Below are 13,552 nucleotides of genomic sequence, written 5' to 3'. Positions count from 1 at the left end.
AGGAAAAAATAACCTTTACTTTTTTTGCCCAGGGGGGGAGGTCAAGAAAACTCTCGAAAAGGAGAATTGTCTGAAATGAATTCTGCATTAGGCAATGTTGTGGTAGAGCCTGGAAAGTACTGGAACTGAAACTCTTTCATTTCTTTTACTATCCAAGCTGTGAATTTCAAAAATAACAAGTCATTATAAAAGTGAAACATAAGATTCTTCACACCCACTGTTTTAATCATTTTTAAACCTTCTATAACTTGAGGTAACTAAAATAGTTTTAGTAGTTAATACTCGCTGAATTATTAGTGCTTTCCGAACATAAAATTGCATTAATATTGCATTCAAGATACAGTAGTAGGTATTTTTTTGCATTTATTCATTCAACGTGGACTGTGTGCTAGAGACTGTAATGATTGCTGAAGAACTGGAGATTAATTACATACTATTCCTGCTTTCAAAGAGCTTATAGTTTAATGATATAATTGATGTATGATGTAGTGTAAGTATTGAGGAGGGGTGCACAGAAAAGGTGCTTTGTAGCTGGGCATGGTGGCATGTGGCTGTAATCCCAGCTACTCGGGAGACTGAGGCAGGACAATTGCTTGAGACTGTCTCAATAAATAAAAAATAAAAAATAAAAGAAAAGGTGTTTTGTCCAGTTTGGTAGGGGCAAGAACCAAGAGAAACTTATTGGAAGAGGTGATACTTTATCTGAATCATAATTATTAGTAGCAGTCAGTCAGAAAAAGAGTAATTTAAACACATCTATTTATCTTCATAACAACTCCAAGAAATAGGGGTTATTAGTCACATTTCACGTACCCTTTAAAGTAAAATGTCCAGGCATGGAGCAAATGTCATGGAGCAAATTTTGTAGGAGGACATCCATCCTAGCTAGCCAAATAAGGATTAGTTATCTATCTGTCTTGGACCGAATTGTCCTTCCCCGACCCAAAAATTTATCAATTTGTATGTTGAAGTCCTAACCCTCAATGTGACTGAAGGTAAGGTCTTTAAGGAATTAATTAAGGTTAAATTAAATCATAAAGGTGGAGCCCTAACCCAATAGGACTGGTAGCTTTGTAAGAAGAGGAAGAAATAATCAGAGATCTCTCTCTCTTCACATGCAGAGAGGACAAGCCGACAAGTCATGTGGGGACACAGAGGTGAAATGGTTATTGACAAGCCAGAAACAGTGGCCTCACCAGAAGCCAGCCTTGAGGTTAACTTGATCTTGGACTTCCATCCTCCAAAATTGTGGGGAAAAAAAGAAAAAAAGTTGTTGTTTAAGCCACTTAGTCTGGTATTTTGTTACGGCAGCCCAAATATACTGTCTATAGGTATAATAAGGCTTAAAGAAGTTTTAAAAAGTATAATTAATTTAAAAATATATTGTTTATGCATAATAACCTAATACTAATGCATTACAGTTTAGTATGTATATGATGAGATAGCACTGGTCTGTAGGGATAAGGAATGTAGGAATGTGTGTTCCTGGTTTCTGATTCTGGGATCTACTTTCTCTCCACAGAAGGACCTTCCTTGTTTTCATCAGCATGCTCAAAGGTGGACCTGCACCAGATAGAAATAATCTCTCAGTTGATGTTCTCGACATTAACTAAATTGATCATTACATATGGCCAATTAATTTGAACATATTAGTTCAAATGCTAGAGATGGACCATCTGAGAGTGTTGGAGAAATCATGGGTACATGTGGGAAAGCCACACGAGATTTCAGAGTGACAGCATTTTAACTACCAGCCGAGTGCTGAACCCTTGCATAGGGGACCTGCGGATCATTGTATTTTCACATCATCTTCACGTCCAGCCTGGAAACATACCTGATCCAAATGGAATATTCCAATGTAACAAGTAAAGAAACTGATAAGGCCGGACACGGTGGCTCAAGCCTGTAATCCCAGTACTTTGGGAGGAGGAGACGGGCGGATCAGATCGAGACCATCCTGGCTAACCCGATGAAACCCTGTCTCTACTAAAAAATACAAAAAACTAGCAGGGCGAGGTGGTGGGCGCCTGTAGTTCCAGCTACTCGGGAGGCTGAGGCAGGAGAATGGCTGAACCCGGGAGGCGGAGCTTGCAGTGAGCTGAGATCCGGCCACTGCACTCCAGCCTGGGCGACAGAGCGAGATTCTGTCTCAAAAAAAAAAAAAAAAAGAAAGAAACTGATAAAAGGCTTTTGTACTTTCATGGATTTTAACCTCACAGCTCTGATGAGGGTAGAGTGAATATATCTGTGCTAGGGGCAGTGAAAAATATTTCTTGATATTTTTGGAATCTGAGGTCTCCCAAAGTTGACCATCTCCTTACAAAAGTGTCTTTGGCAACGTCACTTAAGCTTTCTTAGCCTCACTTTCTTTACGTAAAGGGTTATTTTTGTCTGTCTCAAAGCATTATTGTAAGGATCACAGAAATAATAAGAGAAATTAGAAGATACTTTTAAATGTTAATTTCTCTCTCATCCTTCCCATAATAGATTGTGATCATAAGCCCCTCAGGTTTAATCTTTCTAATGCTTTCATAAGTTTATTCTAACCTAAAATAGTTCACCTAAAATATGCATTCTTCCTTATTAATGAAATTTGTAGTTGGCCTTTGAATGCGCTGAATGTTGTGTAGCAAATGGGCCAGGTGGTAATCAAGCTTTCAGCCTTATTATTGAAATCAGTGAAATATTGACTTATTTGTAAAATCATCAATAACTTTCAGAAGTGAGATGCTTTTCTCAGATGCTCAAATTTGAATTTGGCATTGAAACAAAATGTAAAGCTTTCAAAGCAAAATAAGTTTTTATAAAATGTTGCCTACCACACCTCTTCCCAGAATGATGCAGAAGACCATATTGTATAATAGAAAAATGAAGAAAAAGCCTGAAATGATTGTTGGCCTTACTCAGAATTCTAAATATGTAGTTTCAGTTACTCTAATAATTCAGAATTTCAAAGGTCCATTTTATTTCAAAGAAAACCTCTCAGCCTAATTTGGGGTGGATGGAGAGGGCTGCTCTCTCTGGCCAGAAGTCTCCAAGTATGATTTATTCTAGCAGCATTTCTATGAGATGTTTTTCCCTTCTTCCAAATTTTGTGGAAATGCCAAGACTCTTTCTTTTAAAACTCAATACAATTTGGCTCAGAAACGCAAGGCACGGGGAATAGGATACCAGTTATTTAACTCTACACGGCTTCTCTCACCCCTGACTAACCTCTTACTTAAAAGATTTAAAATAATTTTCTATATAGAAAACGTTTTACCTTTTGATTTTTTTGGATATTCCTTAGAAACCACCTCTAAAGTACTGAAATGTAATATAGTGTGCACAGGTGAAAACTACTTACTCTTTGAAAACAGCATTTCTTTTGGCTCAGCCAAAAATACAAAAATGTTTTCGCTTACTTCCCACTAAAGAGCAAAGCTATTTTGTGAAGTAAGTTTCACCTTTGAGGAATAACCTTTAGCTGTGAGAAGTCACCAACTCTAAGTTAATATTTGTGCACAGCCCTGGCTCTGCATCATAAAACCTTGCTAAACACATCTGCCATGTAATATTTGTGGTGTAGCCAGGGGCATGGTGCTATGGAAAGAGCTTCAATTTTGATCTCTTTGGAATAACCGTGAGTCTTGGAAATACCATGCAAACTCTCTCAGTTTCAGTTTCCATATCTTAGAAATGGGACTCCTCTCCCCACTTTACTTGGACTCTATGATGACAAAATAACGAGTCAGGCAAAAGGCAAGTTCTCCACCAGTGCCAAGGGCTCTCTCCTTCATCTGCCTGCCTTATTTTCTAAATCTAGGTCCAGCCCATGATCTTACCTTAGCATTTGTGGCAATGCTGTCCTTCAATGATGTCCATGTCTCAGTCCCCTAAACCTGTCCCCCAAATATACCTGAGTATATTATCTTACATGGCCAAAGAGACATTGCAGAGGTGATTAAGAATCTTGAGATGGAAGATTTCCCTGGATTATCACAGTGGGTCCAACATAATCTCAAGAGTCCTTATAAGTGGAAGGAGGAGGTTACACAGCAGCACCTGGAGATGCTGTTCTGTTGGCTTTGAAGATGAAGCAAGGGGTCTCAAGCCAAGGAATATAGGAGACCTCTAGATGCTGGAATAGGCAATGAAATCAATTCTCCCTTAAAACCTCTAGAAGAAATGCAGCACTACTGACACCATGGTGTTAGCCCTGTGAGATCCATTTCAGGCTCGTGACCTCCAGAACAGTAAAATAATCAAGTTATGTTGCTTTAAGCCATGAAGTTTGAGTTAATTTGTTGGAACAGAAACAGGAAATGAACACAGCACCTTTTCAGGGCCAAATGCTTTGAGTAGCTATGGAAGGTGTAAACATTGGCTGTTTATCTCCTTAGATAGGTAAGATGAAGTTGATGGAACAATAAATGCAATGGACAGTTTCTCTTTTACAGGCAAGAAAGCTGAGTTTTCCAGAACAGAGCACATAGTTTGATGTAGACAAAATATGTAGGCACTTTTATTTTTTCTTCGGCAATTTCATTAAAATGTCCATTTTGTTTTTTCAGATTTGAGCAAATGTGACTTCTTTCTGTCTGCCTTTCAGAAGTCCAGAGACACCCTCTATTTCTGCCCCAAGAAGGCAAATCTCGAGGCAGAAATAGAGGGCGTCTCTGGACTCTGAAAGATGGGTACTATTGCTATTAAAAAAAAAAAGTTTAACCTTTTACAACACATTCTGACTGAACCCGAAGTAAATCCACAAAACATGATCTTTGTAATTTTGTATCTCTCTGGGGAAGTGTTCAGTCCAAGGCAAATTCAAGTGAAACTGTCTGGATTTGACACTTCAGCCCTGAACTATGGCTATTTCAAGAGGTTTCATGATTCTGAAGTATAGCAAAATCTGACTGTGTTCCCGTTGAGGGGCAGGGAGACACACACACACACACACACACACACACACACACACACACAGAGAAGTGGGTGGAGAGAGAAAATTACCCACCCGGGACTAAAGGAGAGAAAAATCCTTTGCTATTTTGTTGTAGGTATTTCCTCAGAACTAACCAGAGCAAGCATCCAAAGATAAGCTTGTTTAGACATCTTATCACTTGGTCTTGAAACATTTTTTTATGAAATGCTACAGAAAGTGTTAGCATATCCAATTAGTGATGATATGGTAGAGTTGGAAAAGTGTCATTTGCCTGGGTGGTCCTGAAACTTCTGCTGGCCTTTTAGCCAATGATATTTATTTTAATAACAGCTCAGAGACCAAGAGGCCTCTCCTTTTCCCTCTTCATGAACAAATTGTGAAGAATTCCCCTATTTCTTATTCACATCTCTGGAATATGTGTGTGGTGGCTGCAGAAGAGTATTTCCTGCTGAGGGTGGATCTGAAACACCGAGAAGCTGCCTGCAGCTCTCTGAAGCAACCTCATGCAGGAGAACAATCAGACTATTTCTGTCTAGCTTTTAGGGCCACAAGAAAAGAAGTAGAAAGAAACATGATGACTCACTGAAAGGCAGACTTCTCTAATATGAAGAGTACTCTGATTTTTTTTGGTAATTTAGCTGGAGCTAAGGATTCTGTGGTGCTGTTTTGGTGCCTTTATCAATGCATGTAAACTGCCATAGGTGTAGGGTTAGAAGATGGCTTCACAAGTCACACATTTGGTAAACCCACTATAAATGCAATTGCAATTGAAGTAGTTTTAAGTTTCTGGAGGCTGGGGGTATTCAGACATGGGTCTGAAGACTCCTTGTCAATGATGTTCTAGAAAAAACTGGACACACTGAGGGGTGTATGGACTGAATCGTATGGACTTGTCATCGAATGTTCATTAATTCTACTACACGCAATGCTCTGTGTTGAATATTGTACGGGTTTAAAGATCTACCTTAAATGTTCATAATTGCACTATTCAATTAACTGTGGTATGCATGGCAAAGGAGAATGATCAAATAGAAGTAGGAGTCAGTCACATCTTTCATGATGCTGAAAATAAAGTCTCATGAAATAGCAGATAACAAGAACAACAGTAATAATTGCCATATGGCCCAGGCATGTATGTGCATCATATGAGTTAATCTTTCCACAGAACTTTGCAGTAAATATAATAACTGTTATTTTTCATGTAAGAAAATTGAGGCTCAGAGACATCGGATAAATGACCCAAGATCCAGTGCTAGTATCATCTGGGGCAAGTATTCCACCCAACATATAGGTACCAGGTTAGCATGTGGCCTTTTGGCTAGAGACTTGCAGAATGATGGAAATACAGCAATTACCCACAGCATATTTATTTGAAGGCAAATGAAGTTCCCTCCCAAAATAAATTAGCAGCAAGGTATTCATTTTATAAATAGAGATTTGCAAAGTCTCATCTGGGATAAGCTTAGTGATAAGTCAGTTGGCACTGGAGGCTTGCGAGACATTACTTATGGCAAATTGGTTCAAGCACAAAAAGTGTTCTTAACACTGCCTTTTTGTTGGTGACTTAAGAAGCAGCTAGAGTTAAACGTATGTATGACATTTCAGTATATTAGGAATTTTTGGAAGCAACAGGGAAGCATACTTCGGGTACAATCTCCCAGCACTAGGCCAAGTACTTTCATGTACATCCACTGATTTAATTGCCTCAGTGGTTTCAGAGGGTTGATGTTACTAACCCCATTTTTGCAGAAAGAACATTAAAATTCAATATTTTGTTCTAGACCACAGGGATTATTAGACCTTCTGAAGCTGGCTGTTTGATTGCAGGCTTGCAGTTTATGCCTAGCTATGCATTTATAAAATACAGTAACTCAAACTGCTTTTCTGGGTTATACTGTGGTTCTAACCCCTCTTTTGTAATAGTGTAAATTTTATGGAAAGAGATGGTCTAAATTCCAAATAAGAAATGTTGAACGATGAAGACTTCTGGTATATGGTTAGAACCAACTTTGTTTTTGAACAAAGAGATTCAAACACTAACCCAATGGAGAGGAATATCACCATTCATCACTCTACACTAAACCATTTGTCATGGCATCTATGGAGGGAGCCCTGGGAACCACTGAGTAATAATGGTATGTAGACCATTAGGCTGAGCTTTGTATACCAGGATATGGGAGCCCTTGCCCTCACATCTGTGTTCCATCCCTACAGACTCTGTCTCAGGCCTGGGTACGGAAGGAATCTGCAGGCAATAAAGAAATAAAAGACCTAGATTAGCTCTGGTTCCATGCCATGCTCTTCTCCAGGGGTGGTATTGAGTAGCAACTCCTGGGCCACACATGCAGGAGATAAACTGATGTGAAGATGTGACTCTTTTGGCTGTGGCTGCCTAAGCAAAGCAAACCTGTTTGGTATGTGACATGCTTTCCACATTCCATTTTCTTCTAATGATTGAGTTCTGCTGGAAGAATAGGATTTGGGTTCTCACTGTAGTTTCTGCTTCCTCAGAAAGCCTGAGAAGCTACAGTTCCCCAGTGAGACTACACATGGAAAAGAGATTAGGCTGGGCACAGCTTTAGGGCAAGGCCACATCAGGACTCTGGCCTTGACTGTAAATGTCTCTGCACTCATCTCTCTGCCTTTGGCTTCCATAGTCAGTCCTCACTCCCCAAGCACCCCTATCCAGAAGCAATATTTTAAAACAGCAAAATCAATGAACTTCAAAACCTCATGGAGAGCAAAAGAAAAACAGGGCTCAAAAATCTAAGGAGACCAGACATTTGAGGAAAAAAAAAAAAATTCAAAGCACAAGGCCAGCTCAATCTCATTTGTAATGGGTCACAGTTTATTAGGAAGCCAATATGAAACCACAGGCAGGGACTAGCCCTGTCCTACTTTAAATGGACTTTCCATTTCCTTTGTAATGGTCAAAATGCAACTTGGTTAAAATGGACTTGTTTGTGAAATTTCTCCTTTCACAATTAAAAATAAGCAGTAAAGTATTTTATACATTTTTGTTTAAGTATTCAACCTTAAATGTTTGTTTCTTTTGCTTTACATTAATTTATCAGTATTAAATACATTTATTGTTTTAAATTTATTGCTGTTACTTCATCAGTAATATTAGTAGTATTAATAATAGTGCTAATAGTGGTAGGTGTATGTTCTAGCTTTGGGCCCAAATCCCTATCTGATTTCTTTATATATATATATACACACACACACACACACACACACATACACACACACACACACACACACATATATTCTAGCCCAGCTCACTGTGATATATTTGGGAGATAAAGAATCTGCTGATTCAGAGTCACCTATCTCAGCCTCCTTACCCTTAAGTCCTACCTTAATTCCATAAAAAAATAAATAAAAAACTAAAATGTACACATGGAAAATAAATAAAATAATATAACATAATATGGGGTAAAAAGCAAAAGTTTCCGTCATTCTCTCAATTTTTATTCCACTTAGGTAACTATTTTTATCATTTTCTCACATATTATTACATATTAAGTACCTATCCACTCTAGGATATGTAGACAAATGTTTTTCATTATGATCATTCGGGTAATTTATTCACACACATACAGACACACACACACACACACACACACACACACACAGAGGTTATTTTGCATCTTGCCTTTTCTCTCTTCTGAACACTATATTTTGAAGAACTTTATCAATCCATACGCATGTTTTATTTTTAAAATATCTTCCTAGTATTTAATTACAAAGATGTACCTTAACTTATTTAACCAGTACACTATTGATGGAAACGTAGGTAGTTTCATTTTTAAAAAAATAAATTAGAAATTATGGGTCCATAAAAATATATCTTTACTATTATCATTTTGCTTGTGCAAATAAATGTATAGAATAATTTCTGCTTTTCTTTAAAAAAGCAGGCTATGAGCGATCCTTGCTTCCCAGATGAAAGACTGTCTAGATCCTTCTTAATGTAGCGGACAAGGAAAGTAGCAACAGAAATACGTACATGCATTGAAGAGGAAAACGCCAAGAAAGCAACTGATTCTAAAAGAGGGGTCAAGGACTACACACAGAAAGGAGCAGGAGAAAAAGGCCCAGGGAAGATTTGCTTCAGTTCAGTTCTATTCGTAATACCTTCAAGTCCTCCATGGCCGCCCAGCCCTGGGTACCTCACTGCCTCAGGCTTCTGGAGAGCTCCTCTATCTTCCCAGGGGTGGATAGAAGAGGCTTGAGTAGGGGAAGCCTTGAGCTCCCCCTAGAGGTTGGAGAGCATAAGCCAGGCCAGAAAATACACATCACAGTAAATTAAAGGACATGTTTCAAGGAAAAACACGCAAGTATAGAACAGCTGGTCACATGCATGCCCTTCCCTTGGTGTCTTAATTCATGTGCATACATTTTCCATAACTGCATTGATGGCCTAGCTTCAATTTTATATTCAGCTTCCCCCACCCCCTTAATATTACACAGTAAATGTTTTTCCATGTGGCTGTATAATCTTTCTAATTACCATTTTAATGACTTTATAATACTCCTTCCAGTTCACATATTGTAATTTATTTAACCACTCCCTATTGGTGGACATTTTAGATTGTTTCCAGACTTTTAATAATACGGAAAATGGTTCGTATAGTATCTGCTGTTTTCCCCTTTTTAAATGAGTTTCTTAGATTAAATAGTGAGTCACAGGGTAGGGATGATATCATAGCTCTTAATACTCTTTGATCTTCTGATTCCATAAGCAGGAATGCTTCTGATAAGGTACCAAGATACTAAAGGATGTCTGTTTATTGTTATTGTTGTTGTTATTCTTGTTATTATTTTACTTCTGCAAATCTCATAATGTAACCTACATTATGCTTTAAGTAAATTAAGTACATTATATATGAGCCTTTCACATTCTACTAATTCTTCTCTACTTTCCACACAGCCAAACTCATACATTTAGCCATTGGTTGATCATTTTTTCATTTAATATCTTTTGAGAACCTAATATTTACCAGGAATTTGCTCTAGAATCTTGTTTCCTTGGTAACATTGCAATTCCTATAGAAAACAGGAACAAAGGATGAGAATGCATCATATTAGTGAACTCCTTTTGTAAAACAAAAAAAAAATATTTTGCAAAATTCTAGTTATCAAACTTAAGGAAAATGTGGGTTGGAGAAAATTTGCTATTATGCCCCAGCTCTGTGCAATGCATAAAGGCTGAATAAAAAGAGAACTGAGGCTGGGCGTGGTGACTCACACCTGTAATCCCAACACTTTGGGAGGCTAAGGTGGGCGGATCACCTGAGGACAGGAGTTAGAGATCAGCCTGGCCAACATGGTGAAACTCCGTCTCTACTAAAAATACAAACATTTAGTTTGGTGTGGTGGCACAAAAAAATTAGTTTGGCATGGTAGCGTGCACCTGTAGTCTAGCTACTCGGGAGGCTGAGGCAGGAGAATTGCTTGAACCTGGCAGATGGAGTGAGCTGAGATCACGCTACTGCACTCCAGCCTGGGCGACAGAGTGAGACTCTGTAGCTAAATAAATGAATAAATGAATAAATAAATAAATAACAACTGAGAAAGAGTGTGGAGCTGGTTAAAGCAAAGCATTGTTGGATGGGTAGGAATCTACCAGCAGATAAGGGATAACAGTGGGGTCCTAGAATCAGACCGTTTGTATTGAAATCCTAGCTCTGCCCCTTAAAAACTGTGAGGTCTTAGTAATTTATCTTTTCTCTTGTCCTCCCTCTTTGTTTTCTTACCACTTCTCTTAGGTTTGTATTCAACTTTAAAAACTCAAAGAAAATATCACTTATAAATTTATATTCCTCAACTTCTTCAGGAAAAGTAAAACTCCTCCTACCCAGTGTTCTCAATCCATTCATTGATATATCTCTAGTATAGCCCTTATCACATGATCACTGGAATGCACAATCTTTGGGGGGAAGAGGTCATGTCTTCCTCCTCTTGGTGTCTCCAGCATCTAGCATAGTACCTGCCACATGTTAAGTACTTAGTAATGTTTGTTGAATTTAATGACTTGAATTGAATGTTTAGGTAATTATAGAACATAAACAGGAAGAAATATTATGTAGCAATTAAAAGGATAATTAGGAAGACTGAGTAGCTCAGTGGGAATATGTTTATGATATGTTTAGTGTTAACATGCAAAATGATACCTGCATTATAATTCTCACTGTCAGAAACTTCTCAGGCTAGATACTAAGGAGACAAAGAAAAATGTGAAAAAAATTTATCTCTGAGAAGCTCCTGCTATGCTGAGGGAGGCAGGTGTATGTAAAAATGATCACAGAGTAGGGCCAATGACAGCAGTGTGCATGAAGTACTGACAAGGGAGGGAGCTGAGTTTGACTGGGGGAGTTTGGTGAGATTGATAGGACATTCACCGTAGGCTTTGGAGATTAAATAGTTGTTAACAGACAAGAAATCAGAGTAGGATTTTCCTTAAAATGGGAAAAATACAAGAGAGTAAAAGTGCATTACATTTAAGAGGAATAATTAGACCTTTCTGTAGGGGCTGGTAAGAGATGAGACGAGAGCATAATGTTGAGTTATATTGCAGGTGACTTGCTAAGGTGTTTGATCTTCAACATGTAGACAGAAAGGTTTAGAAGCAGTGGAGGAGTGGCACAATGATTACATTTGTTTTTATGACAATAAACTTGACCAAACAAAAAGGATGGGCCAGGGTGATAAATAGCAGGACAAGAACACCAGAGAGGAGGCTACACCTACCGGCTTCAAGTGAGATATAAATCGACTTAATAGAGAAACTGGAGCTGGAGCTGGTGGGTTGGACTTGACATACCTTCAAAGGAATATTAGATAAGACTTAGTGACTTATGTGATGATGGGAGGTGAGTTGAAGAAGAAGTCTAGAGTGATGCATAGGGAAAGACAATGATTTGGAAAAAAGTGTAAAAGGAGCCGATCTCTGGGAAGACAGATCGTGGAAATGAGGGAGTGGGCAGATGTTGTATTTAGTTTTGGAAATGTTGAGTGCGTGGTGCTAGTGGGCTTTGCATCCACAGAAGCCTGATATACAGTCAAACAAATTATTCTAGATTCTTAGGAAAATAACTCTGGCAAGAGATGTCCATAAACTGGGGCTAAAAAATAACCCCACATCTTCAATATCCATGTAAAACAGGATGTGTTATAAATGAAAGTATTCTGGATGTCTGACTGCAAGTCTACGCTCTCCTTCAGCAGATGTGAGCAAATTACTTAACCTTGTTAAGCCTCAAATTCCTCATCTGCAAATTGGGATAATAAATCTTGTCTCAGAGGGTAGTGTGAAAATGGGATGAGATAAAGCAAGAAAACATCTGCAGGAGGACCCGATACGTGTCACTTCCACCCCCACTTGCACTTTGCCCTTTTTCTCCCACAGATGATCTCAGAACAAGAGTAAAAGTCTTGAAACAGAAACCAACACTGTTGTCTTTAAAACAAGCATCAAATAGATGTCTGTCCGATAACGACTGATTTTTCTAGTGCTGATCTTCTTCCTAATGTCAGATGTTAGTAAGGTTCAGGGACCAGGTCTTCTCTTGAGTAGTACCTACACTATTTTCCAACTTAAGATTTCTCTGAGATGAAATACAGAGATTCTCAAAATGACCACCATCGAGGTACAATCCGTATCAACATTCCTATATGGTGGCTTTATTTCTCTCTCTTCTCTGCTGAGAGTAAGACCTTGGGTTTCTCTTGCTGATTTGAAATGAATTATCTCTATGTATTTTCATACAATATGATAATACTAATAAAATGATCACAACTTTCATTTTGAGAGCTTGCTTTATGTTAGTATTTTAGGTGCACCAGTTCTTTTAAGCTATGCAAAAAACCTTCATGATTTTGTTTTACTCATTATGAATGATGTGGCTGAGGTCTAGAAAGGTGAAATGACTTGTCCACAATTGCACAGAAAGTGAGTGAAGAACCTAGGAAAGAAACCATGGGAATCCACTGTGTAACCACTACCTCTCAACTGAGATGGTATTTTCTGTCACTTGGAGGGAAAAGGAGTGATAAGAGATGCAAGAAGTAAGGAAGTGTTGTATGTATATGTGTTTTAATTGCTGTTCCTCATGAATCATAAGTCACTCTTGTTTCTCTATCAAGGAAGGCACAAGGACAAGCAAACAGAATGGCATTTATCTATGATTAAAAAATTATGACCATTTATATGCAAATGAAGTTTGGACCTATGCTTCTGGAAGACTGAAGGGGATTATGCACAGTCATAAATTTGGGGTTTTTCTTCTTTTCCACACACTCCTAGGGCAAGTGTTAAGGTTCAACAGTGTTCTCCAGGGAGACTGGGAACACAATTGATGATCTTGGTTTGTTTCACAAGATATAGTCACAATTAGTAGCTATTCTCATGCCCCTTCATACATTTGCCGGAGAACCCTTGCCAGTCTCCCTGCTCAGATGCTCTCTGCTCTGTGAAGCCTTTTACAGGAATACTTTGGTTTCAGCAGAATGAGTTGCATTTTTTTCCAGGGCTCTGTAATGGCACAAATCAGGTTCACTAATTCATTCATAGACTCATTCATTCAACACATGCCCATTGAACACCTTCTTGTACCAAATACTGTC

General features: G+C 38.4%; 1 long non-coding RNA gene across 2 annotated transcripts in view; it reads right to left on the bottom strand.

Moving 5' to 3' along the window:
* LOC144332249 (uncharacterized) overlaps positions 1-9,125 on the bottom strand; it is a 29,205-nt gene extending 20,080 nt beyond the window's left edge. Inside the window, exon 1 of one of the 2 annotated variants that reach the window (XR_013400152.1) lies at positions 9,062-9,125. This is a non-coding gene — a long non-coding RNA (uncharacterized LOC144332249). The remainder of the gene's footprint in view (positions 1-9,061) is intronic. The other variant, XR_013400151.1, reaches the window with a different exon arrangement.
* Positions 9,126-13,552: the final 4,427 nt, after the last annotated feature.

Source organism: Macaca mulatta, chromosome 10 (assembly GCF_049350105.2).
Source record: "Macaca mulatta isolate MMU2019108-1 chromosome 10, T2T-MMU8v2.0, whole genome shotgun sequence".
In the NCBI taxonomy this organism is placed as follows: domain Eukaryota; kingdom Metazoa; phylum Chordata; class Mammalia; order Primates; family Cercopithecidae; genus Macaca; species Macaca mulatta.
Note: the sequence above shows the minus strand (reverse complement) of the source record. Positions and strands in the feature narration are given on the sequence as shown.